The sequence below is a fragment of the Parus major genome, chromosome 3, assembly GCF_001522545.3.
Source record: "Parus major isolate Abel chromosome 3, Parus_major1.1, whole genome shotgun sequence".
NCBI classification, from domain to species: domain Eukaryota; kingdom Metazoa; phylum Chordata; class Aves; order Passeriformes; family Paridae; genus Parus; species Parus major.
In genome coordinates, this window is record NC_031770.1 from 76,898,778 (window position 1) to 76,926,148 (window position 27,371).

Sequence of the window (27,371 nt, forward strand, 5' to 3'; positions counted from 1 at the left end):
GCACAGCACAGATGCTGGCTTTCAAGTCATTACACTCTCCACAGGGCCACCAAGTTTCCTCTGCTTGAAAGGGCTGGAAATGCAAGGTGTGCTCCAGGTGAAGACAAAGATCTAATGCTTTTTCTCCACTGTTTCATGCTTGCAGAGACACTGCTTCCCTTTGCTCCCTCCTGCACTGGGGATAGAGAGTCAGGAAAGAAACAGTTTCTTTAGACTTAGAAAATCATCGAGTCCAGCCTTAACTCAGGACTGCCAAGTCCACCCCAAAACCATGTCCCTAAGCACCGTCTCTACATGTCTTTTAAAGACCTCCAGTATTCCAGTACTGAAATCCTCTTAGTTCAAGGCAATTTGAGCATCTCTTAACGTTTAAGAACTGGAAGCACTTTTAAAAGTGCCCACACACACACAAGGGGAGAGCTGGGAGGTTTCCTCCCACCCCCAGATGCTCATAGGAGGTCCTGCCAGGTTGGCCAGTTAAGCTGCTTCCCTGTTGCTCATGGGTGGCAGAGGTCTGTGTAACAGAGGTGACATGGTGACCTTGGCAGCAAAGTGAAGATAGGCATGGAATAGAGACAGGAAGACTGCCCATGGTGTAGGCAGTCACTGGTGTCACTTGCCTCTGGGCTAGTGTCCTGTCTCACTTTTTGGAAAAGGGTTTCCCATGGAATAAGGAAGCTTAAATCCTCCTTTTCTTTTTAATTTCTAGTTAGGGGAGTTTGTTTCACAGTCTGCATCCCATACAAGCAGTGACTTCCACTGCATATTTGGTATATATATTCAATATATTAATTTACCCCTTCACTTGTGTGCATGTATCATCAAGGAGCAGGACACCTTCATATGTTCCCTTTTGCCTTTGAAATCTTGATGATGGCTTGCTGGGATGATTGTCATCTTTATGGCTTTCTTCTGATGCCCTGCACATAGCAGTTTTGAAGGGAGTGTGGCTCCAGGATCAGCCAAGACTGCCATCCTCCCCATGGTGAAACATGGAGGGCAGAGCACTGAGGTGTGATGCAGAGAGGCCACAGGAGGTCCTGGGTCTGCATTTCCCCAATGCTGAACCTTCCTGCACTGGCCTTGTGTTGGGTAGAGCAAGTCAAACTCACACAAGGGACTTGTCAAGAACAGCTCTTCTGCTTAGGGGTGGTTTCTTCATACTCACAAACAAACAAAACCAAACAAAAAATGCTTCAGAAAAACCCTGGTCCCACCTTTGCCCTCATAGTATTCTTAATTAGATTAGTGGCTTGGATGTCTTGGGCTTTTTCCATCCCAAAGTAAGAACCCAGGGAATTTAAGTTATTGGTTCCCTTCTGTACAGCAAATTAAAAAGGTACAGGGGAAATCATATTTTGGCAGTTGAGATAACTTAGAGTAAAAATTAAGATTTATTAGGTTTTTTTCAAGGTGGAGAATTGTTTTTACCTTCTAAGTAACTCATCAGCTGAAGTTTTTGACTTAATAGTTCAATCGTCTTTAATTCAACCCTGTTGACTCTTGGGCTGAATCCAGTTAAATAATGCATTAAATGTGATGCACTGAAAAGATTTATAAATTTTTGTTATTTGGGGGAGGAAGGTAGGAGTTGCCACTTTAGTGCTTTTCTGAATATACAGCAATCTACATTGATTAAGCATGGATGACTTCCTTTCAGTCAACAGCACAAGGCAATGTCCATCCCAACTATAACAGTGTAAATGTCCATTGCTCTCCTTAGATCTGTCTGAGAGTATGCCATCTATCAGAGTAACATCTCAGATGGTCAAGAAATTCTATACAGGATGTGTGAAGTGGGAGCAAGTGAAGAGTCTCTATGAAATTTCATCCCTCCTTAAATGTTTTGCAGGAGCTCTTTTTGTTTGAAGTAACATGATTTTGTAGAGGAATTAGGTGGGTGATTCTTGCACTGATGCAGGCATAGGGCAGTGCTACAAAGGTAAAATGTTGGCCCCCCTCAGGACTTTGAACCGCTCCATGCACCTCTACTTTGTGCAAGTGTTAAGGGGGAAAAAAAGAGAAAACTAATTCCTGCCAAGCTAATTTCCTGAATGAATTTACTCTGTACTCTTGTGTGGTCTGTGCTCTGAGATTTGGTGATGTTAGAGAAAGCTACTGAAGCACTGGATGTCCAGGTCACTGATGCACAACGTGAAGCAGTGCTTTTTAAGGGCTCCTCATGAACCCCTTTGGCAGGTGCTGTGGGTGCTCATTTTGCTTGGCTTTGTTTCTCTCCCTCAATTCAGGCTAGTTTGGGGTTAATGTTTCAAGTTTGCATCACCACTGAAATACTGCTGAAATTATCTGCTGGCAACAACTTTGTGTCCATTACTGATTCCAGAGTGTAAACTGGACAGATTATTTGTCCTGCCCTGAGGAAGAAGAAAAAGAGTAAAAATTTTAGAGCTGCCACTGGTGGGCATGAGTGGTGACTAACTCTTACTATCTTGAGTACATGGAAATCAATTTGGACCTTGTCTGATGAATGCCACTGCTGGAATTCTTTCTTTTCCATATAGAGCTACATATGAGAATCGAGAAATAAATGCGTTCGCTTAAGATAACATCATGTGACAGCTGAGAACAATTAAAACTCTTACTTGTAGCTGTATTTCTTTCCTTCCTTTCTACAGCAGGAGGGTGGTGTCTGCAGCTCTAAGGAGTTGATACAGGCTATTTGTCACTGCTGTGATCTTATCTAGAACAAGTATCCTGCAAGGTTATTTATTTTACAGCCTTTTCTTCTAGTTTTGCACAACACACAGATCTTGGGAAAGTATTTTTTTTCTTACTAGACTCTTTTTGGCAATAAACACATGCCTAACTGTAAGAGATAAAACTTTCACAACCAAGCTTGTTTTGTGAAGCCCAAACATTTGTGAAGCTTACAAACCCTCAAACTTTGCATAATGTGCCCATCTCTGGTCTCAAACATGAAGTGGCAGAAGAGGGAAGTGTTACTTTTTTTAACCAACAACTTATGACTGTGTCAACACATGACAATTTGTCAAAGCTTGCTGTAGCGGTACTGTAAATTAATTTTTAGCATCACTTGTGAATGGTAAACACTTTGTGCAGTGTGAACAGCTCCTAGTACAGTGTGAGTTGTCAGCAGCTTGTGAGCTACCCTAAAAAAAAAAAAAAAAGAAGGAAAAAAAGCACAGAGGGAAGGATGCAAGCTAGTTTACTAGTACAAAATGGATCTGAGTCTGCAAAATTCAACATGTTGTGGTATGTCAACTCAACCTTGAAAACTTGTTTTTTCCATTAATAATAATCACCTGCAAGGCTGGGAAATCATAACTTTCCATTCTGTGCCCCAAGCAGTGCCTGATAGCAAGCAACTTTCTCAGGCTCATGACCTGGTGAGGTAGAGCCCTCTCTTTGCTGTTGGGTTTTGCCTTTGGTTTAAAGCCTTGGTTGCTTTAAAAGCAGGACATCCTGCAAATGCGAGTGTGCTCTTTTGCTGAGAAGTCTCAAATCAACCATGTGAAACACCTGGAAAAAAGTTAATATGGCAGCCCAAACAGAAATGGTGGTGACTGAGTGCTCTCTCCTCCTCACCTGTCCCCTTGCTGTTTCTCCTTGCCTATCCCAGCTGCTGTGGTGGAGCTGGCAGTGATGGTTCGTACAATAGGACTTGACATGATGGAAGAAAATTATTTGGTGTGAAAAGACAGGGAATATGTATTGTAGAAAACAACTTTTCAGATACAAACGTATTTTAACCTGTCACTTTAGCAGAACAAGCAGTAATAACCTTCCAATCTAACAATGACTGTTAAGTCGAATGTTAATTGGCTCAGTCGTTGAATTGCTAACATGTCTACAATTTACAAGTGAACACCCACTCAAGAGAGAGAAAATAGAAGTTGGTGCCTGGAATTCCTGGCCTTACTGAAATCACCTACATTTTTTTGGCATTAATTCATCCTGCATTTCCTGCAAATGTTTTAAGTAGAACTAGATGAGAAAAACAGCTGGGCACGTTTGTTTGCCACTTTGATGTGCTCAATGAGAGGGTTTTTTTCTCAGGCACAGTCACTCTTGGCTTATACACCATAGGGTGGCTTTGGGCTTGTTCCTGTAAGCAGGCACAAGTGAAGCTTGTCACAAGAACTATTGAGACCTGCTAAAGCTGGTTTTAACCTGGTCATAGTTTTAAAGAGAAAGATGAGTTTGTTTGTGTATTTGCTCCTAAATAATTTTGGTTATATTTCCTATCTAGATACAAGTGTAAGTGCTGCCTGTATGCAAGAGCTGAGCCACACCATCCAGTAAACCATCTAGAGCAGCAGCTGGCTTGCTTGGAAATCACTTCCAGGACTCCGTTGTAAGTAAGTGTTTTTACAAAAGCATCATCAAATGATTTCTCCAGTTTTGGGGTGATTTCAAGATATTTTGGTTGTTTCTAATAATTTCACAGTTTTATCCTAACATCTAGTAAGACACTAGTAGTGAATGTGGGAGCTGGAGCACCCCCATATCTGTGCATAGCGTAAAGCTAAAGCCCTTTCAAGACTTCTTGCTGTCTTGCTCGAGAACTTTCCAGCATAGTACCTAAACACGTCTGAGAACAGGCAGCTATATAGAAGCCTAGAAAGAAATTTGGCCAAGTACACAATGATCTCTTTTGTCATTAACTCTATGACATACATATTTTTTGAGTGTTCATTCCAGCCTGCTCTTCAGCAGTTTACCTATGGTGGTGTAGCCCTGCTAGATCAAATGCTTTGTGGAGGTTTTCATAAACTGTGATCTGCCTAACTCGGTGTCAAATGATCCATGAATAGTTACCCTATCTTATCCAAAAAGAGCACTGCTTTGTCCCTTTGGCCATGCAGGGGGAAAAGCTAAGGAACCTCAGTAGGCTGTGGATGGGGGTGAATTTGGTCAGCTCTGTCTGTTTCAGAGATCATGGAATCATAGAATATCCTGAGTTGAAAGGGACCCACAAAGTTTTTTGAGATCATCCTAGTGATGAGTGAGTCGCAGTGAAAAGGCCCCTATTTCAGGTTACAAGCCAATTGCATTGTATATAGCATTGAGAATGTGTTTGCATTTAGAATTAATATCATCCTACAAAACTTTGAGATGTACACCAAAAACCCTTATTATGATATTGATACATTTCATTTTGAAAGCATAATCCATTCAGGAATGTTGGTGACCTAAAATTTTGTAACTTTTATTTATTTTTATATTGCCTTCATTTTCCTGGTGCTGCAGGTTATGAGAAGTATGATATGAGAAGTATTTATGACATAAGTGCATTTCCCTTGAAATGGCCTCTGATAACATGGTTGCTTAAGAGAGCAGTGGTGGGAGAGTTGGTGACTTAGAGTTGAAATAACTTAGTTAAGTATATTTATTATAGGGGATGCTCACATTCTTCAGCACCTTGCTGAATACTCCCCACAGGTGACATTTGCTGTACATATACTAGGTATAAAATGTGTATTTTTTAAAATCTTAATCCTGTTGTAAAGTCCTTCAAACACAGTGGTCAAGTCAGTTTTTTGCAGTAGGTTTCCGTTTTGTGAATCTTTACTCTGTACAGCCAACTGACACACCTGGGTCACTCTCTAGGTGAGGTTGTGCTGGACAGGAATCTTTGGCTCAGCTCTGCCTGCAGTTATGTGCCAGATACAGTAACTGCTGTTTCATTCTTGTTCTGTGCCTGCTGGACCCATGAGGCACTCAGCCCAATTCTGCATGGGTGAAGTTGAATGAGAGGAAAGAAAAAAGGACTGGTTACTGTCAGTGATGGGACATTTCAGCTATGGCAAACGTGCAGAGAACAAGTGAGGGAATTGTTTGGGGCAAATTAGGACTTTGAAAAGTCTGAAATCAAACAGTTTACCAATTAGAAATTTAAAACAAGGCCTAATGTTTGTTTTCAGCAGCCTGTAAATGGTTCATCTGCTTCTGGAACTTAAACCCTGACGTAAGCCACCACTGCTTTCATGGAACCATAAAATCATTAAGAATCATACAAGCGAAGTTGTTTAGGTTGAAAAGTACGTTCAAGATCATCAAATCCAACTGCTAACCCAGCACTGGCAAGTCCACCACTAAGCCACGTTCTTAAGTGCCACATCTACACAGCTTTTAAATACCTCCAGGGATGGGGACCCAACCACTTCCCTGGGCAGCCTGTTCAATGCTTGACAATCCTTTCCATAAAGGAATTTTTCCCAATGTCCAATATAAGTCTCTCCTGGAGCAACTTGAGGCTAGGCTTCCTCTGATCGACACTTGGGAGAAGAGGCCAGCCCCCACCTGGCCACAGCCTCCTTTCAGGCAGTTGTAGAAAGTGGCAAGGCCCTCCCTGAACTTCTTTTTTTGCCATGCTAAACAAACCCAGCTCCCTCAGCTGCTCCTCATCAGACTTGTGCTCCAGACCTCTCACCAGTTTCATTGCCCTTCTCTGGACATGCTCCAGCACCTCAACGTCCTTCTCATAGTGAGGGGCCCAAACCTGAACTTGGGATTTGAGGTGTGGCTTCACCGCAGTGCAGAGTAAAGATGGGTGATTTCTGTCTTAGTCCTGTTGGCCACACTTTCAGCAAGGGAAGCAGGACTCTGGCTCCTCTGGGGGCTGGATGAGGACTCCTGGTCCTTTCTCAGAGGTTTCTGCTGTGCTTGTTTGCAGGAAGCCCTGCTGTCACTTGGCCCTGGGCTGATGGCACCACAGAGTTGCCCTTAAACCCCTGAGTCTGTTTCAAGGGGAACAGTTTCTCAGTCGCTGTTTGTAATGGATTTTCATCCAGTTTATGTCATGATGTTTGCATTGCTCTGGCAGCAGGAGATAAAGCTATGCATTCATTTAATTTGTACCAACCAGGGTAGTTGCTACTGATTTGATTCAAACCCGGTGTTGCAGCGTGCATGCTATTGAGGCAATCTCAGTTACACCAGTTCCTTGAAGGATTGACTGTTCAGTGTGGTTTTCTGCCTCATGTCCTTCCAGTTTAACTGTATTAGTCTGGTTAATGGTGCCAGAAGGCCACATATTTGCTCTCTGTGAAGCCTCAAACAGTAGATGCATGCTTTTAAATAGTTAAATAAACGTTAATTATGATTCACAAATATTTTTTCCCCAACTATTAAGTAATATCAAACACTGAATTTTTCAGTCAGTAATTGTTTTTCCAGCTGCTCAGTGGGACCAAGTATTCAATATTTTTACAGAGTTATTTTTGCAGCTGCTTGGCTGCTTTAAGCATAAAGGTCCTATGTTATTTTGTAGGGCTTGACAGCCTTGGATGCACAGTGGGCACACAAAGCCTGTGGTGGGAGTGGAATGATTACAATCTTCTGATGCACCTTGGTTAGCTGTGGAGAGCTTGGGCTGCATCCAGATAAGCTGAAAATAGCATATTGGGCACTTTTAAAAGTTTGTGGTTTTGCAGCATTTTCTCACAAAAATGTGAAGTCTTTTTCTTTCTCACTCTGTGAGTTATTACACATGTGGAAATTAGTTATTTTTTCCTTTTCAAGATCTTGAGACATTCTGTGAGGGATTCAGCCAGTGTGAATTATTTCATGAAATAGTGGTTTGATTCATTGCACCTCCTTCCAAATAGTATAGTACCAAAGAATTTTGTCTTAGAAGTGCATATTATGTGCTTTATGCAGAAAGATCTTAAAAAAATTAGAAATATCAATTAAACCACAGGTCATGATGATAGTGAAACAGACAATGTTTTCACCTGCAGTGATGACTACCCTGGCAGTGAGCACATGGCTCACATTTTCCCCATGATTCATTAGCCAAGCCAGTAAAACATCCTAGGCTTACTGGTAGCTGTTCTTCAGATGATTGCTCATGTCTACATGATGCATAGCAGTGTCAAAACATTCACTTTGGAACTTACCTTTTTTGTGCATCTCTTTTCTCTGGTTTTCCTACCAGATCTGCTCCACTGCCTCAGTGCTGCTATTGGCATAAGCAGTTACTGTAACTCTGTGGAGCTACGAATAAGACATCTCCTTCTAAATATTGCTGGTGGGTTTTGATGAAGCCACACTCATGAGCACGGGGTGCACAAAGGACACAACACTGAACACTAGGGAGAGGATGCTTAGAACTGAGCACTAGAGAGATGATGACGTTGGTAGGGAAGGAGACCAAAGTGTGAAGGGTAAATTCTGTTTGATGTTCAGTTGTGTTGGTTTTTTTAAGCCAAAACAGAAAAGAAGTAGGATTTAAAGCTTTCACAAAGCAGAAGTGTGAGTGTAATGAATTGTAGTGACTAGACAAATGAAAAAAAAAGTTCATTATAAAGCCAAACTTAAATTTCAAAGCCCCAGAAGAAGAGGTGATCTGTCAGCCACCCAGCTTGGACTGGTCGCCCAACTGGAACTCATGGTCTGGATTCAGTTCCCTGCCTCAGTCACAGGTTTCCTGTGTGTGCTCAGGCAACCTCCTTCATCTGCCCCATGACTGACTTCCTCATTTGTGCACTGGAGGCCATCTTCCTTGCATTCACTGTGGGGACAAAGCCTGCTAGTGTTGCTGAAAGACATGGATGTTGCGATGGGAAGAGCCATCCTGGAGACCAGAGCAAAAGGGGTGTGCTTCCTCACAGGGGATGGTCACCCGTGCTGCTTGCATTTCTGTGTTAAAGAGTAAAGGAAATTATTTCCAGATCTCAAAATGGTTGATTTTTTTCTTTCCAAGTCTTTCAGGCCTATTTTTTTGTGGAATTTGGCTGCCCCGGTACAGCAGCAGGCATTTGGAATATTCCCTGTCTCTCACCTTTCTCCTCTCAGTCTGTCTGCTTATGGCTTCGAATCACTCCTGTCTGCTCAGTACATGCACCCGGCACAACCCAATGAGATCAGAAACACAGCTTCTGTCATCTCCCAGCTTACGTGGAGATCTCCTAACCTGTAAATATGGTTGTTTGTAAGGAAGAAAGCAAAGAGTGCTTGAAGCTGGTTGGAGGGGTACCAAAAGTGGTGCTAGCAGCCGAGGAAGGTGGTGCGAGGCAGTGGAACGTCACACTCACAGACTCCTGCTGAGGTGTGTGCTGGCACAGTGTGGCTGCTACAGATGCCCACATAGCCCATCACCACCACTGGCCTTCAGCCCCTCTGCTCCTCCACTCAATCACTGATAAGCAAAAATATTCATTTAAGGGGTTTTTATATACTCTCACTCAGTGCTGATGCTAATTCTGAGTAAGGAATCAGAAATAACGTGTCACATGCCTTTTGATGTGCCCTTTTGTCTACCCTTTGGGCTGGTAGTTAAATTTTTAAGTGTGAGGATTTCTCAGTACATGAAATGCAGTGTCTCATTCCTTCCAAGGCTGGTCAGCTCCGAGTCCCTTGCATGAGAAAACACAGATGGTTTAAGATGCAGTGCTGTTGACACTAGACATCCTCTCTTTTCCAGCAGTGCTTGTCCCTTTTCCCCACTGGTGAAACTGGGAATTCAGTCTGCCTGCAGCTCTAAAGGACTAGTGCCTGAAAACGCAGCAACTGCTTAGTTGTCCATTGCTGTTTCAACCCCTCACCCAAGCTACAAATAATGAGTTATTGAGCTAATTTAGTTTTATACAGAAGTGATCTTCGTCTTGCAAATCAGGAAGGCTATTTAACGCAGTGTAATTGACTTCAGCTGTAAGATTCAATGCACTTATCTAGGATTACAGTTCAATAAAATCTAATTGTGCTGAGAGCAACAGGAATTATAGAAACACCTAGGGATTGTTTTCTGCCTTTCCTGTGAACAAGGTGAGCTGAATGTCTTCTGATCCTTATGGTTTAGGTTATACTGCTGCTTGACCTGCCCACTGGTGGGAGCAGCTTAAGGCGGCACCATTTGGCATGGGGAGGTGAAGCCAAGCAGGTGAAATGACGGGTGACCTCCTCCAGTGAGCTCTGTGTGAGTGATGCTCTCATTGCTGTGTGCCTGGCCAGAGTCAGGCTGGGCTGGGGGAACGGGAAGTAAGCGATGTCTGGTTTCATTATGATGGTGATGATAATAGGATCCATGAGGTACGAGAGATTAAAAGCCCTATAACATTGTAGGCCAAGTCATTCACAGAGGACAAGGCCTGAAGTCAGTTCAGTGCTTTTATCTTGCCTCACCCAGTGAAGAAATAAACAAGGGAAAAGAAGTATTTATCCAGTATTTCCTCTCACTATTTACCAAGTAGGAAGCTGTGTAAAGCCACTTGCTACACAGAAACATTTGCTGGCCATCATGCGTTGGCTTTATGACTGTGTGCTGCGATTGTAGAGAGCCTTTTTGCCCAATAATTCATTAATGAGCTTTTCATCAGCTACTCTGAACAAATGGGAAAGCATTAGATTTAATTTTTCACTTGCAGAGCTTTAGGGAAAAGTACAGACTTTTCAGTGGGATGAGGACACTAGCACAGGTAGTGAGCAATTTGGGATGATGGCAGAACAGACAGTGTGGCAAGCGTCCTTGTGACACATATGAGGTGAAAACTTTGTTATTCACTTGTAGAGAGACATCCCAAACATCAATCCTTGGTCCAAACATAAGTTTGTGTAATTAGGAGTACTTATCTAACACCATACTTATTTTCTCCATTATTTCTCCCAGTTATTAATTACTCTGTTGCAAGCAAGAAAGGAAGGATGTACTTTCAGACCAAAGTAACAGATTTGGCTGGTTCCAGTACTCTGACTTCATAAGCAATAAAATACATAATATTGCTTACTACAGCACATGCTGTACTAATCATTCTCTGTGCAACTGCCTACTTTTTACATCATTTTGAGCAAATGCCAGGACTATGGGGAGTAATAAAACAAGATAATAATGGCAGAACAGGTAGGTTTCATCGTACAAGTTAAAAACAAAACAAAAAGGACCTCTATCTCCAAAAGCCACAAGAACTATAGAGAGGTTCTTTTTGTCTGAGAAAGTTAGGCTTTCTTATGGGAACAAGCAGTGAGAATGGATCATGCAGGATGTCCCTGAAGCTGCTGCAGTCACACTTTAAGAGCAGAGAGATTGAAAAAAAATAATAATTTTTTTTTCTGGTTATGGATTGGCTTTGCTTGTGGGCTAATGATTGCTGGTTCTTACTACTGCTTTGGGTGATTGTTAACTGGGCTGGTGAAAATACTGATATTAAACTTCCATTTTCAGGTGACATGAAACTGAAGAAGAAATTCATGTCATGCCTAAGTTTTCAGTTTGAGTTGAGCTGTCAGGGAGAACTAGAAAGGCATTTGAAATGCAATCTTTGCTGTTCTGGTTAACTTTATGAGGTGATAAGCTCTATCTTACTTTGTTTCCCATGCCTTTATTTTTTTTTTTAATCAGGACATTCAAGAGTTAACAAAATTAACTTGAAAGCAAATACAGAGGGCTCTTCAGAATTTGTCCACTTTGCATGCATCAAGGTATTAATGGAAGCTTGTGCATGACCTGCTGATATGCAGCAGCAGACAGCACATGGCTTGTTAGTATTGGCAATGCTCTCACAAAGCCAAATACAATTCTTACACTTGCTGGCTTGACAGTCCAAAGTGCTTTTCATTCATATCCAGGCTTTTTTTGCTTCCTCTGTCTTCATATTGTCACCCTTGGAACTTAGAATAGTAAAATGAAACTTTGAAGAGTTTATGAAAGTCACAGTTGAAAACACGTGTTATCTTAGGTCAGGCAGATGAAACCAGTGGTAAATCCAGTCTCATCTCAAACCTGGCCAAAATAATGTTTCACCTACATTTGGGGAATGTGGCAGTCCATTTCTCTCTAAAATAACTGAAGTCGATATAAGTGTTGCTTAGAAAATTATAACATTCCCCAAGATGTTGCAAGGTTGATGATACTCATTGGATTCTGTGCTGAGCAGAGCTATATTTATATTCTTCTGGACATTATTTCTCAAACACAGTTGAGATTTAGTCTTGTTTAGTATTGTCACAGGTTTGTTTGGTAAGTGTAGCTATGCAGTAATTTCTTACTTCAAAGAAATTACTTGCCTGAGGATTTTTTTAAAGCAAGACTTTCATTTAAACCAAATTCCACTCCATTCAAAACAGTACAATTTTTGCAGATATGTGTGGTATTAGTTTCATGTCCAACTATCCACAACAGTTAGGGAAATAACAATCTAACATCATCTTCAGCCAGTAGATCGTTCCTTTTCCCTTTTTATGCCATGTGTTTTATCTTTTCTTCTCCTTCACAGCTTTGGATTTAGTCTGTCTTCTTGTTTTAAAGTCTGCTGTTGTATTACTCTCAGTACCCCGTGTTTAGATGGGTCCTCCTCCGTCTTCTCCAAAGCATACCAAGGTTCTCCTCCTATCTCATGCCTTGTATTTAAAAATTAGTGGCATGATGTGTAATCCAGGGATTACTGATATGTGCTGAGAGTTGTGCCTCCAGCAGTGCTGGGGATGTACTCCAGCTGCTGGTGGGTGCTCAGTCTGCAGCACCAGGCTGGAGCTACTGCCAGATAAAATACAAAAATTGGGCACTGTATCAGCAGCACAGTTCCAGTGGAGTCATTTAGGTCTAAGGGTAAAAGCTAATACAGACATGGCCATTAATTTCTCACCCCTCCAGGGGCGTACGTCTAATTAAGTCCATATATACTATTGAATGTTACCAGTACTGTCCCCTTATTGTATAAATTATTGGTCCACTTAACAGAGTTCTGCATACAGCCCCAACTCAGACACCTGGCTGGTACCCATTGATCCTGGTCCTCCTGCCACAGTCATCTCCTCTTCATTTGGTTGCTAATGGAGTAGCCTGCTCTTTCCGTTATAATCTCACATTGTCTCTCTAATTGGCTTCTTTTTAATTTTGTCATAATAATTTTGCTATTCCAGGGCAGATTCCCTGGTAGAAGACTCACAATATGGCAAGTCTAACATTGCCCTTATCCTGGTAGTAGCAACCACCCAGTTTTGTGTCACCTTTTCTTCAGAAAACACCGCTAGAGGCAGTTGCAACCTCACTCGATCTTTCCCTATGTAGAAGATGTGAAAATACCTAATGAATCATTTTGGGGAGGTGTGACCTTGTGGGATGCAGACGCGTGGGAGTGTTTATTTGTTGCAAGCATCAGAAGGGGAATCCCTCCGTTATCCAAATACCCATGTCAAAAGGTGGGAAATCAGCATGCTCTGAAGTTTCACTATACCTTGATTCTTCTCCCATCTCTCTCTTGCTGGAAGGTAGTTAATTTTGGAAACACGCACAAAGAGGAGAAAAGCAGCATGTAAATTCCCAGGATTTCCTTTGGGGGAGAGATCCCGCAGGGGAAGGAGGGAACTCTTTTAATAATCTTTGCAGCACTTAATCCCAAGAAAGTGAAATAAAATCAGTACCTCCACTGAGAGTTGGCAGCATGTTTTTTCTGTAACAAGACCAGTTTTTCGTTTCTTTGTAGTACAGTCTGATTAAGACTGTATCGAGTTGATTGAGGAGAGCGAAGTCTGGTTTTGACAGATGTTTCCCGTGATCTGAAGAATACAAACACTCCTGCAAGATGACAGACGGCATGTTTACATAAGAAATCTTTTTTTTTTTTTTTAATTAAAAAGAAACCAACAAAAACACACAAACACAAAGCTACATTTGGATCAGTCATTCTGATCAAGGCAGTGTCAATTATTAGGCTGTAAAGGGAACTGATGACTCAACTTGGGCACAGTGCTGCGGCGATCTCCGATTTTCGGTTTCATAACCGATTCTTTTCAGGAATGCTTTTCATTCATACCTGATGTTTAAATGTGTCTCTGGGAGCATGTATCACTTTGTGATGGGGATGTGAGAGACTGGTGTCTGCGTGCTTGGAGTGATTGGGCAGAATTTGGGAGGCATTCCTGTACCTTGGTGGGATGCCTGGTGGGAGAAGGGTCCTCTGACACGTCGTATTGTGCACTCGTACCTGCATATCGCCAGTGTTGTTACCATGGTAAATTTTATAGATAAGTTCACATCAGTAAAATTGAAAAGTACTTTGATTCAGAAAGTGAAATGTTTTGATGAAATCCCATGCTTAGTAATTCCAGTGAGTGCACTTGTTAAAGCGGGTGAGTCAGAAATGGAAATGCAAAGCATTTCTCTGAACGGTGCCCGGAAATCAGCTTTGAAAGCTGAAACAAAGCCCCAGCCGCAATTTTATCTATTTACCTAACAGTTTTAGATCTGTGAAAATCCCTTTCTCTTTGGGATACATTTTGATTCCTCTCTTGTAGAGCTGGTGCAATCCTTAGGCTGGATGATCAACCATGTCAGGACTATCTTGGTGTGTCTGACTTGTTTGGTTTAAAAAATTGAGTGTCCTGTTAGTGGCTTCATTGCCTCTGGTGCTGCCATATTCTGTCATGGCTTGTGGTAAATGTTGGTGGAAATGTAAGTCAGGATGGGATGTTGTAATATTTGAGTTAATTTAACACTGAGGAAGAAAACCAAGGGAATTGAGTGGAGTCACTTAGCTGCTTATTACCCAATGCATAAATCACATATATATAGATATATATATATGTATGTATGTATGTTTATATGCAGCACATATCTGACTGTTCTGGCACAAAAACAACCTTGGTTTGGGGCTGGCTGCTCCCCAGCTTAGCATGGAGAGGCTTCAGTGGTCACAAGCCCCTCTGTTTGCCAGAACATAGCCCTCCATCTGTATGGAGAGGGCAGAAGGGGGTCATGAGTGTTTTCATGTTAGTAGTGGTTGTCTTCCTGCAAAAAAACTTAAAAATCATCATATTGAGTGATAGATAGTAGCATTTATTTCCTCATCCTGTAGCTTTCTTCTCTGCTGACATCTTGGTACCTCTTGCTTATCCTTGCTGGATGCTTTGGACCTATCACTCAGCTTCAGCATAGGGACTGACTGCTCTTCTGGCAGCTGTAGTGTGGTCTGAGGCCCATCAATGTAAATCATGGTGGAGGAGGACAAAGTAATAGATGTGTTTAAAGGACTTGCAATTCCCACAGCAAGGCTGGTAAAGTAGAGCTCATTTCAAAGAGAAGGCGGTTTGGTGATTTTTCTTAATTACTGTTTACCTAAATAAATAAATAATGCATATTCATGGCTTTAACTAGAGTAAGTTGTGTTGAAATGTTTACCTCTCCCGAGGATAGTTATTAAGGGTGGGGTGTGGGGTGCAGCAATTAATAATAAAACATTTAGATGAGATTACAGAATGTTCTGATTGGAATAGTAAACATTATGCTAGAAATAAAAGCAAATAAAGCTGTCTTGAATTAGAAAAAAATAAATACTATTCTCTCTGAAGAAACATGCTGAACAGAAGCAGTTTGGGTGAAGGGGCCATGCCCTCGTAGCTCTTCTGTATCACAGGGAGGCTTCTTCAGTCTAAAAAGCATCCCCGTGGAAGAAAGCCTCTCCGTTCCTGTCTGGGATAAAGATGATACAAATATTGGCATCCACACAGATTAGTGTGGCAGATGTAACACCACTGTCAGCACCACTTTGAGGCTGGGGTCCATTGATTCTTTAACCATGCAATGGAAGGTATTTCACCTGCTTGTATCAGTAGTAAACAAAACCTTCATTTGCATTGTGAACCTCCTCCCTCCTCTATTTGCACATTCCTTTGAATGAAATTCTTTGCTCAGCTGAGAGTTTGAAATTTGGACTCATCCTTTCATATCTTTTGGCTGCGGTTCCTTATCTGGTTAATCAGATCAAAGAGTGCCAGTGATGTGTTCAAAGATTCTTGTGACAGCTGTGTACCATTAGGCTGAATGATTAAAAAACCCCCATAATTGTAGCTTAGCGCAGTAAATACAGATTGGTCTTTCAGTTTAACATACGGTAGCAGGCGAACTGAGCCTTTGACAAAAGACCTGATGCTTTAACCCAATGCAGACAAAGCTGGTTTGCCCCCAGGCCCACCTGCCTCCAGCTGTTATGGGCCAGCAGATGAGTGTGATCAAGCAATGGGTATATCTGTCCTGTTGCACTAGGTTGGGGGTGAAAAAGAAAATAGGGGATGGGCAGAAAGTCTGTAGGGAGCACCAAGGTAGCCTGTGCAGATCATTAGCCTCAAAGCTCCTCGTAAAACTGGGGTGGGCTCTCTCTTCTCATCAAGCTGTCCCTTTGCAAGCTGCTGCCCTTTCCGGGCCATTTCCTAACTTAGGCATCTTTTGGGGATGAAGGCTTCCAGACTCTCTCATGTAGACCAAACATATCCCTTTTAAAGTAGCTTCACAAGTGCTAGGATGCTTGCTGGCACCTAGCACACCCGGAGTGCTGCTGGCATGTCTCCTGGGCTCCCTCTCATCTAGAAACCGAAACACGGCTTCTCTTTGACTGGAAGTGCAGTCTGACTATTAGCTGTGGTGGAGTCTTTGCTTGTGTCAGTCACTAGTGCAAGTCTCTGGCTGTTCTCTGAAACAGAGCAAGATGTCGAGGAACAGGCACCTTTGGATGGGCTGTCTTGTTCCCAGCACAGGTGGAGGGAAGGTCCCATTCACTTCAGTCCTTGTGAGGCATTTTCACAACTGTTTTTGTCTGGCTGATAAATTTCCCTCAACCACATTTTGTTTCTCACTTCAATGGATAAACCTTTTCCCTGACCCACCTGCCTGCTCTGTAGGATCTGTGAGTGTTGTCTGTATCCCAGAAGATGAGGGTGCTAATGGTGGCGCAAGGTGTCCTGTTGGTCCATCTCCCCTGTAGCAGAGGGATGTGGTTTTATAAACATGTGCATTTTCCCCATTGGAAGAATCATTCTGGGCTACAGACAGGATTTCTGTGGAGCAGAAATACCCAGTTCCATCTTCTCCTTTTTTTTCTCCTAAGGGTTTCTGTGAGTTCCAGCTGCTTGCCTTCTGGCAAAGCCAGTGGCAGCAAGGCAGCCAGAGCTTCGCACAGGGGTTTTGCAGGTTGAGAACATGTTGCACACACGGAGTGCACAGCACAGTAAACCCGATATCAGCTCGCAACTAATTATCTCTGTATAAAAATTCCCCTGCTCGCCGTTTTGCCGTTAGAGGCTCGCTGGTAAGATTTATGACTCTGGCTAAAATGAAGTACCATTTCCTTTTTCTCAGCATTACTCTGCGTGGCCTCTCTGGCTTTTCTTGTTAGAAAGACATGAGTTCACCCAAGAGGGAACATATTTTTGAACCTCTTTCCCATCACCATTCTGCCTTTCTCTTTTTATATTTTTAACAACCACTGAAGATTACCCAGTTTCAGGTCTTTTGACTTTCCCCTGCTTGGAGTGAGGATGGAGACAGAGAAGCTCCTTCAAGGGAGATGCAGAATTTGCCCACTTTCAGCCCTACCACAGTTTGCACAGGCAAGACGTGTACATCCATCATTGTGTGCTCCCCTCTTCATAGTTTGCAGCAACAATTACATCCAGGATTTATATGAGCTAAAGGATAATTTCCTCACTTCATGTTGTAACGGGGGGGACCAGCTGTACAGCTGGAGGAAAAACTCTTTCTCCTGCCGTTATGTTGCACATGTATGTCCTCCTTCCACAGGATGATGAAAAGGAGACCACTGACTGAACTTTCTGAACTTGTAAATGTATTCTGACTTCATCCAAAATCACCTTAAAATTAGTTTGTGTGACACTGTAAGACAGTAGTGGGTTTTTTTTTCTGAATACAGAGGGAAAAAAGGGAGCAGTGTTGAGCTGCTGCCATCTCTTCCCAGTTGCAGTTAGACGTAGTTATTTTTGTATTAGAGCTTGGAGGAAAACCGGTAGAGATGCCAGATAAACCTTCCCAAAACAAACATTTGTGTTAATACTTAAATATTGTTCATCTTTCGCAGCATTTACTTATCTGTTTCCCACATGCTGAACCTTATGGGAAGTTTTTGTGGTTGACTGTGGCCTGTTCTTTCATTCTGTATATTAACTGTTTTCTCAATTTGCAACTTTTAAAAGAAATCAGCAGTAAAAGTCTGACTGTGATAATCATTCAACACGGGAACATCTTTTTGCCATGGCAGGGGTGTGTTTTTGTGGGTAACATGTGCTGGGTCAGGAGTCCTGGAGCATTAACCCAGCAAGCTGTGTCATTTTGTGATGACCTGGGAAGCATTCTTACCCGAGAGAACCAGCGCTGGCTAGTCTGGTATCAGCCTCCAACATGCCAGACTGAGGGACCCCAGTTTCATCCTCATCACTGAACCATCTCATTTTCTCCTGTCTGCATGTGTGTTCACCATAATTTCCAGCCCTTAAGGGGAAATAAGCTAGGTATCTGAATTTTCATCAGATCTGACACAAAGTATTAGGCTGTGGCTTTTGCTGTCTGTTGGTTTTACTGCACAGGACATAAATATTCAACTCGTGTCATCTGATAAAGTTGCTGGGGAGGGGGTTTTTCTCACAGAATATATTAACTTTCCTTTCACACCTAGCCATTCTTTCATGAGTCATAACCCCAAGATAAAATATTTTCGATGGTAGCTTTAAGTCAAGTATATTCCAATGTGAAAATCATTCAGGTTTTACATAAAAAGATTTACAAGTTCCTGTGGCAATACTCTTGAACTACAGCCTTATGCCTTCTCCTAGCCCTGTCTGGTTGATGTGTCACAGACTTAACTGCAACCAGAGGACAAGGAAGGGTGGAAAATTCTCACTATGTACATTCCCCTGCTCCTGTAAAGGTTTTCTGTTTAAGCCTGGTTGGTTTTGTTAAGTGCAGGTGGTAAAAATCCAGTTTGCAGACTCTGGAGCACTCCAGGGCAGCAGCAGCAGCTGCCTTCGCCTGCAGCCAGTCAGCCAGCAACAGTTGTCTTGAGGCTCTTCTGGTGACTTCAGTCATAGTTTCTAGCTAGGGTGGTTCCTCACATTGTCTTGCCATTACCTGAGGGAATAGTTCAATCTCATATCTGGCTGTTGACACAGCTCACCCAGATAGGGATGCACTGCAGAGCTCTGGGATGCACTCGCAGCACTGGGATGGGTGGGTACCTCCCTGTTTGTGGTCCACACCTCCTTGGTTGTGTTGGTGTTCTGCCTTTGGACACTGGGGAAGAAGCCCTTCTGACTCCTGTTTTGGCTGCCCCTGGTTAAACAGTGCACGTGGGAACAAGCAGGAGTGATAGATGAGCGTGTTCTTTCCCTTTGGAAGAGCTACGCGGGTTATTATGAGGAAATGAGGTGCACTGAGGGTGAAGCAGACCCTTGTGTCTCTTTTGTGACACAGGTATCCATATCATCTTGGGTTTAATTTACAGATTTCAGGGAGAGATCATGCATTAGATGTCAGGAGCACTGCAAATGCCTTCTCAGCCTCAGGCGACCCTTCAAGCTACAAATGTTCCAATGAAGCTGTTTCAACCAGAAAGAAATTACATACAAAACGTAAGGAAAACACGTTTGCTGATCTGTGATAGTATTGCATGTGGCAAAGCGGGATCCTTGACTTCACAGGGATCAATTTCTGCACATATTTGTGAAAGCAGCATCATTGCACTCCGCCAAGTGAGGCATTGCTTCAGAAAACACCAACTCTGTTTGCACACCTGTGCTTACCTCTCCCAGCTTGCAGGTGCTCAGCCTTCCTTAAATATTTTTTTAACTCCTGTGCACATCTGACAGAACCTCACCAACTTGTCTACTTGTGGGTCATTTTACTTAGCCCTCACTTTATCCACCTGTGCTGAACATCAGGATAAAAAACCCACTGTGTATTTGTTGCATTTGTTACTTACTTCCTTCATGGCCCACCCAGCACCTCTGATTTTCTTGAGCAGAACTACACAATTTTCTGTGTCTGAATCACCTTTTGTGATAAGTGGAGTAGTACCCAGGTACATTCATCCTGCCCTTCTTAATTCACCTTTCGTGGTTTGTTTGTTGCAAATAGAAGAACTTGCCAGTTTTCCTTCTCTTAAACATTAAAGCCCTATTGAAAACAAAACCTCTCCTTTGAACACCCTCTATAACAGAAATCCAAACTGGAAGGTGTTTTATTGAAGCAAATGGTTTTTTAACTTCATGCATTCTTCTGCCAGTTAAAATGTCTGGTGTGTCTTCCTTTACATTTGCATTCCTCAGTGCTAATTTCAGCTACCAGGAGGGTACTGGAAGCCATCAGAAAGGGGGAAAGAATGCGTAACCTGGTTCAAAAATGTACAAGAGGTTGTTAAATAAAACAATTAAAAAAAAAAATCAAACAGATTTATTAAGTCCAGTTGGAAGTATTATTATTTTTCTATATTTCTTTGCAGGCTGTTAAGGTGGATTATTCTTTTTAGAATAAATAGAAGGTTTTTCTTGCAACCTCCAAGACTGCAGGGGCTGTGTCTTCAAGCTGGTGTAGGACAGTGATTTTGTGGCCTCTCATGACCCTGTTAACTGATGGCCCACATGTGCAGGTCTGTGCTGAGAGCTGAAACCTTGATGTGAACAAGCCTTGGAGCAGAGAGTACATCTTACCCTGCCTAAAATCCAGCTCTTCCTAATGCCATAAACCTGGCTGATCAGCCTGTTAAGCTGCTGAAATTCCTCTGCAGTAGGTGCACCATTGGCTCTTCACATGAACTCAGGTTTTATGTATTCCTTTAAGTTTGCAGCTGTAATAACACCTTTGCCTTTAATAATTTGCCTGTTTCAGGAAAAGTCTTTTGTCGAATGGAAAGCATGAAGAAGCCCTCGTGCTGAGCGTAGGCGGGGGTTAAGTTTCATTCTACCCTAAGCTGACCCCTGGGCAGAGAGATTCCTGCTTTAGTCTTTTAGATCATGTGTAAAACCTGATGCTGGCTGGATCATCCCGCATAGGGCAAGAATATCTGGGGGACATGGGGAGAGGTATGGAGTGAGACATTTGCAGAAGGGAATGAAATGTTTGGGATGCAGCCTCATGCTTTCTACAGCAGTGAACATCAATCAGTCCTTCTCAGAAAAGCTTCAGTGGTGCTAAAATTCTTTCCCTTTCCCGCCCCCTTTTTTTTTTCCTTGTTTCCCTATTCCCAACTTCTGTTTATTCTCTTTTTCTTCTGATACGCTGTGGCATTTGCAATTTTTGCTTGGGAAACTAACTTAACATTGAAAACACAGAGGCTTCCCTGGTTTTAGTCCTTTGGCCATTGAGCAAGCAACAGTTATTTTTGTTCTACCAGTGATTTATTACTAAACAGATTTAGAGTTTATATTTTTAGGTTTATAGACAATTTAGATAATGTATATTTGTGACCATAAATATTTGGTACTCTTATAGTCTGTCGGTGAATGTTATGCCCAGTTGGAGAAAACTGTATAAAGAGATACAAGCATTGTGCTCCTTGCACAGCCTTGTGATTCTTTTCAAGTAACTAATTAGGTAATTCTTAGAGGTAGCAAGAGTTTGAGCATCTGTTGGTAAACCATCTAGGAGGGTTCCATCCAGAGGAAATAACTTGCTTTTTGTAAGTGAACCAATTCCCCACAAGACTTGGTGTAAAATTCAGTAGGATCACTGCTCAGAAAATATTGAACCATTTTTACCAGGAACAGCATACTTAGAAAAATAACCAAATACCTCTCATTTGCACTGTGTTTTGGGATTTTTTCCCCCCCACACACTTTTTTTATGGAGTCATAAACAGGCATTAGTCAAAAACAGATGTAGCAGGCATTTCTTGAGAAACCAGAATTTTTTACTGAAGAGTTGATTTTGCAACATTTTAAAAAAATATTAGTAGTTTTAAAAAAAATCTAAACTTTTGGGGTTTATTTTTCTCTTCCTCACTTCCCTCTTTATCTAGCTTTAGCTTGTGGTAATTCTGCAGGCACAGCCTTTGCAGTGATCCTGTAAAGACAGATACATGCCCCTGCTTGTACTGCTGCTGTCCCCTTCTGTTCAAAAGAAGACCATCTTCTTTTCCACTCCCAGTTGCCAACTTCACTCAAGTAAATAGTAGTTAAGCATTCCAGTGTTTTTTCCAGGAAAACAGTAAAGTGTTGGGCACTGGCAACTTGAAAATCCCTGAAAACCCACTGAAAACTTGAGAACCCCTGTAGCTTAAAGCTAATTACTTCTCCTTCCACAAGTATTTCCTCTCCAACCACTTCGGAGTGTGACCGCTTCCTTGATAGATGGGGGAAGCCTTTTCCGGAGTCTGGGATTTGGATTGTGGGCACTGTGGGATCTGGGCTGTGTGGTGATTCTGGGACTTGACTGCTGGGGGTTTCATCCCCACCTCCAGCCCCCTGCTCTCAGCCCTGCTCTCAGCAGCCTTCCCCACCCCAGAGTGCCTCCCCTCCAGGGACTGAGCCCTGAGCCCCTGGCACAGAGGTGACAGCACAGTGAATTTTCTGTGGGCAGATGAACATTTCATTCTCTCTCCAGTTTTCTTTTGACATGGACTGGTGTGACAGGTGGCTTTTTGCTTTAGGGTGGCTGCAGGATTATGACATACACTGCATCAACCCAGGGATACCAAATTATGCTGATGGTGTTTCTTCTCTGAAGCTCCCCAGAGTAAAGGAGAAACAAAGGAACAAATTTTGTGTTCCTAACTTAAATTCCTTGATAAAATCAATCCAAAGCTTTTACAAAAGCCAGTATTAATTACTATATAAAGCCCACTAGATCTGCTGGTTTTGTTATAACTTCTTTCTGGTATTATGTGCGATTTCATAGAACTGTAGGGTGATTTTGGTTGAGATTTAAAGCTAACCTGGTTCCAACCCATTCCAACCCATACAGAATTCCATAGTATGTATGCATAACAATGCACATACCTGTGGTGTGATCTGGTAGAATAATCACAAAGATGTTAGTTTATCTGCTTGGTAATTCTTTTCAGGGGCCTCATACTATACAAATGGAAGGAAAACATGGTCTTTGTAGGAAGGTATCTACAGCTTAAAGCTTTGAGGAAGTGTGAAGTGGACATAAATTAATTGTCATGTTTGGCATAAAGACATTCTATATTTAAGAAAAAAGATGCCCCAGTGCATTTTTTAGAATCAGAAGGAGAAAAACAAAGAGGTGTTTGTGAAGATTCAGTGCTTGATTTTTTTTAATTCTTGCCTTCATTTTATTTTAGGTTGCTCCATCTGAGCTGCCAGAACACTGTCCTACAGAACTTTTGAGGGTCACTTCTTAATGGATTGCAGCAGCCTCTTAATTTCTCCACTGATCCTGTTCCCTGCATCGTGAGAATATTTTAGCCAGCACAGAACCTAGAAAAGTTACATGTAAGTCATGATTCCAATTACTTTCTATTTAAAGAAAAAAACAAAAGAAAAAAGGAAAGGAAAAAAAGATCTTGGGGAAGCAAGGTAGAGGCAGTAAATATCACACTTTAGAAAAACACTGTAAAAGCTGTAATTCAACTGCAAACATTAGGTGGTGAATAAATTGTTATTGAAGTAGTTACTTGCTTTTTTAACCTAAATAGTGATTGTCATTTTGACGGCTTTTCTAAGTGTTCTGCTACTACAGTAAACCATGGCAAGAAGTACTTAAAATAGCTCTACTCACCCCGTTGCTCTAACTACGCTTTGTTTTTCTCTGCAACGGGCTGGTTGTGTGTACACTTACCTTGCTGTGCTCTGCCAAGGCTGCACGTGCTCTGTGTGAGTTCAGAGGCCATCATCTGCCCAGCAGGACTGCAGGCACCCTTCTGTTTCTCCCATGATAAAACCCATATCCTTCACCTTTTGGGTTCCTGGAATATTTCCCTTGGAGGAACCCTGGTGCTGCTTTATCCTTCAGCCTGCTGCCCCAAAAGGCTCTGTAAGCATTAGAAGTATCTTCATTGCTACCTCCAGCTTCTTCCAGGTGGAATTAAGTGCTCCACCTGACTGTAGGAGGGTAAAGAAAGTTTTGCATAGATCTACTAGGGACAGATTGAGGGGACTGCAGATCCCTTCCTAACTTCTCAGACAGGGTAGTATTCCCCAGTGCTTGTTGTGCTTGGGTATTTCACCCAAGATGGGGAGCAGCTTATGGTCCTGTGCACATATTTCATCCTTGATCCCACAATGACTGAGTCTTCCTCTGAAACACTCCATAGCACAGCCTGGCTTAAAATCAGTGGGGAGAAATAGATTTGGCCCTTTGCAGTTTGTCAGCAGTTCTAGCCCTAATTCTGGTTTCTGAGGTAGAAGAAGCTTCTGGACCACTCTAAGGATGGCATGGATGCGATGGTCTGTGCTCTGTGGAGGGTGGGACACCCCAGAGCTGACAAGTTTGGGAAGAAGCTTTAATTAAGTGCAACTTAATTTCATTGTTTCTTGAAACAAAACCAAAACTCTTTGTGGTTAAGAGGTTTTTATCTTCAGGACAGTGGTATAGAGCAGCTTGGCAAAAGGAGGTAATACAGAATCGTGGTTCACAGTGTGGCACTGTGCATGTTCCTGCCCGTGTTTGTTCACTGCAGTAACAAATGCATATGATGCAGTTTAGGCAGAACAGGTCAGTGAAGCAGACCATTCCTTACTGGTCAATTTTTCTTGAATGCTTACTAATACCATTTTTAATCTTAGGAACTGATCTGTAATACTACTTCTAAAAAATACGAGTGTTTTAGGGAAAAATACGAGGGAATGAGGAATTTACTTTAGAAGTACACCTTTATTTGCGGTACTTTATTTGCTTATGTGACACTAAAATATGTATTTAAAACAAGAAAGGTCTACTGCAAAAAGAGGACAATGTTCTTTAATGCATATGGAAATTCAGTTTTTAAAGACAGGAATTTTTTTCTCTGATGTGATGGGTATCAGCAAAAACAATGGTGAAGTCATAGGCAGTGGAGAAAGTCTGGGTAGTAACAGAATTCACTGTCAAAGATGCCTTACAAGGTGTGAGTTTGATTTAGTTTTCCAAAAAAGGGAGAGTGTTGCCATTTCCTTGAGGGTCTGGCATTCTCTGGTGCAGTTATTAATCAAATCCCCCTTAGCAGGAATCGTCTGACTAGGAGAAAAATTTTGGATCTGGCTTGAAATTTGTTTTTAGTGCTTGTCTTTAGGGAAGAAGACTTGAAAATATGAGTTGTAACAGCTAGGCAGGCAGAAAAAGCTTTTTTTCTGTTTTTCATTAGTCCTACTTAGCACTATTCCCATGAGGTTTGCAAGCCTTATTCACAATTTTTTGCAGGCTTTTCTCATGATGTTTGAAAAGCTTAACATTAGGCATCTTGCAAATTCACTATTAAAAACACTTCCAGAGGAACTATCTTCAAAAATATCATCCTTGTTGGGGGACTTGAAAAAGCAGACAAAAATGGGAAAGAAAAACCCTCTCTCATTCCAAGAATTGCATAGGAAGTTTTGTCTTGCTTTTAGCTGCGCTACAAATAATCAGACATCTCCTTTTCAAGGAACAAAATCAGGTCTGAGGACCAAATGAACTTGAAAACCAGCATGAGGATATAGGAGCCGTCATCAAATATGTGCCTTTCCTTTCTTTTCCTTTCTTCTTTCTCTTTTGACTGTGGTTATGTGCTTGAGCTGTGCATCATTTTTAAAACATGGTGTGTACTCTAGCTCCTCGAAAACCCATGCATCACCTCACAGGCTGTTGGCTGGGGTTGCACACATCATGTGTGCAGATCCATGCCGGCACAGGTAGACATGAGGGCAAGCTGCCCGTTGCCTATTTGATTTCTCAGTGTTTCCCATTGTCTGGCTGTTCTTTGATGACAGACTCTGCTTGTAACAATTACCTCGTTATAGCAATTTGCATAGAAAGAAGCAGACTTTCACTTGTTAATTAGCCCTGCTGGAAAGAGCAGTTGCACAAGGTTGACCCAGCTCTAACAACCCCATTCTTGTTTGCTTTTCCCAGGGTGCAGTGGGATAAACAAGTACACCCTTCCCCCCTTCCATTTATTATTTTGTTTCTATAGGACTACTAGGATGCTGATTGATAAAATCTCCATTAAAATAGTTCTTACTGATGTGTGAGTTCAAAGCAGAATGTCCCTTGCTTGCTCTGACGGAACATATTGCAAAACCCTGTTACAGTGCATGTGCCAAGATAGTAAAGAAAATCTCATTTCTCCAGGTTCTCTGGGAATTAATCCTGGGTAGGTTAGACTGAGTGTATTGTAATGTGGGAGTACAGCGGTCGGGGAGAAGCTGTGCTCTCTGCTGAGAGGCTCTGTCCATTTGTTATCCCAAACAGTCACAAATGACAGAGAATGTACAGAGCTGTGTCTTGGAGCAGCTGCTGGGGCAGGGCTGCTGGCATCCTAGTGGAGACAGGTGATTATTCCTAGCAGTTTCCACACTCTGCTCACATTTCTCCTTTTGTTTTAGCCTGGTGTGTTTTCCTTTAAAAGCAGCAAAAATAGCATCCAAATCAATGTCCTTCTCATAAAAAGACCAGATTTGTACTGCTTATCCAATGTTGTGAATTCAGCAAGGGCCTATAATTGGTTTACACGGGATAAAAAAATAAGGCAACCAAAACTCAGGGTTCTGTACAGAAATTTCATATTTGCTAGGTATGAGTTCTTCAGAGTATTTTTTAAAAATTTAGAAAGATTTCTTAAAATCTATCCTATGCCCATCTCTAGGGAGATGTAAATAACGTAAAATTTTAAATATGCAGATATTGGTGGTTAAATGTCTGTCACCCGCCTACCACCACAGCCTGTGAAAAATGTAACTTTTTTTAAATCTGCACTTAAAGGTAAGATAATTCAGAATTCAGAAGAAAAGCAGATTTCTGATGGCAAAATTGTATCATTTTGGACATTGACTTACCAGAAACTCCTAGCCATCAGTAGCAAACCTTCTTCCCAAGTGCCATGAGCATACCTGAGGACATTGACAGGTTTGTCTTACTGGATGAGAGATGTGGCCATGTCTGCTTTTCATGTTTTTCCGGTACATTTTCCTGCTGGAGTGCTGTTTTCATAGGGGCAAAAGCACTTTCTTATCCATTTAATGGTATTGGCATATGAGGACTCTGGACCTTGTGCCACCAGTGTGTGAACCGTCGTCTCCTGCCTCAGGGACCCTGACAGCTTCCCGTGGCATCCTGTGCATTGGCCACTGCCAGCACCTCTGTGTCAGTCCCTTGGTGTGATCGGGTGCTTCTCAGCACTGTCAGTGCCTCTCCACCTCACCAGGCTGGTGGCCAGGGACAGCTTGTGATACAAATACATCTGTTGACTAAATATCATTTTATTTATAAGTGCAGATGTGTGCGTATATATAAAAATCAAACATACATATTTATAAAAGTTACGTATATGTATGTATGTGTGTGTGTGTGTGTGTATGAGTACGATTTTTTAAATAACTTTTATATCTGGACAAATACATGGCCTGAAGAGTGCAGGTGTGGCTACCTCTCGCCTAGCTACCACTGACCACAGGTTTGTTTGTTCATCACCCCGGCGGTGCCACAGGCTGCGTGGGCACGCGGCGTCATTGATCTGTTTACTCGGCGTTTCCCG

General features: G+C 42.1%; 1 protein-coding gene across 2 annotated transcripts in view; it reads left to right on the forward strand.

The window, feature by feature from the left end:
* BACH2 (BTB domain and CNC homolog 2) overlaps positions 1 to 27,371 on the forward strand; it is a 139,480-nt gene that overhangs the window by 37,507 nt on the left and 74,602 nt on the right. Inside the window, exons 2-3 of one of the 2 annotated variants that reach the window (XM_033512871.1) lie at positions 4,232 to 4,340; positions 23,004 to 23,154. The gene's annotated coding sequence lies outside the window, so the exon portion shown is untranslated. The remainder of the gene's footprint in view (positions 1 to 4,231; positions 4,341 to 23,003; positions 23,155 to 27,371) is intronic. The other variant, XM_033512872.1, reaches the window with a different exon arrangement.